Source organism: Pteropus medius, unplaced genomic scaffold, assembly GCF_902729225.1.
Source record: "Pteropus medius unplaced genomic scaffold, Ma_sr-lr_union100, whole genome shotgun sequence".
In the NCBI taxonomy this organism is placed as follows: Eukaryota; Metazoa; Chordata; class Mammalia; order Chiroptera; family Pteropodidae; genus Pteropus; species Pteropus medius.
Window position 1 is genome coordinate 887,790 of NW_024343104.1, and position 909 is coordinate 888,698.

The window sequence follows — 909 nt, forward strand, 5'->3', positions numbered from 1 at the left end:
TGCATCCTCTTAGCCAGTCTCCCTGTCCTTTGATCTAACTTAGTCTACAGTTAGATTAAATTTCTTAAAACAAAATTTCAGCACCTTTGCATTCAAAAATTTTTGGTGCCTTCTTAAAGCCCATAGAATAAAGTCACTTTCATTCTTGTGCCATAGAGTTTTTTGTTTGTTTCTGATTTTTGTTTTTGTATCACCTAGTGCAATGCCTACTACAAAAAATAATAATGATGGTTAACATTTTGATATAATTACTATGTGCCAAATACTGTTTTAGGTATTTTATATGTATTAACTCATTTAATTCATTCATCAACCATGGGAGGTAACTATTATATTACATTTTACAAATGAATAAACTAAGGCACAAAATAATTAAGAAACTTGCCCCCAATCTCACAGCTAGTAAGTGGTGGAGCTGGGATTTGAATTCTGTGGTCTGACCTCAGAGCTCACACTTTCAGTCACCATGCAGAATATTCCCCTTGATGGATGGGGAAAGAAGGGAAGAATCAATACATGCATTCATAAATCAGTAAATGAAAATGAGTGAGTGAATTAATGAATAAAGATACTCCACACATAGGTCACCAGACAAACATACTGATGTATTTTAAAATAGTTTTATTCTACCTTCTTCTGAGTAGAGACAGTATAACGTAGTGGTTAAGGACATGGACTATGGAGTCAGATAGACCTTCATTTGAATTCTGACACCACCATTTATTGGCCATATAGGTTTGGGCAAATTATTTAAGCTCTGCAAGCCTCTACTCCACAACTGAAATGGGAATTATACTAGCACTATTATAGATGAAATGAAATTATGTGTAGCCAGCACATCACAGAGTAGGACATCAATAATTAGCTGTCATCATTACCATGGGGGCAGGTTCCTTGTTCTCATTGCTC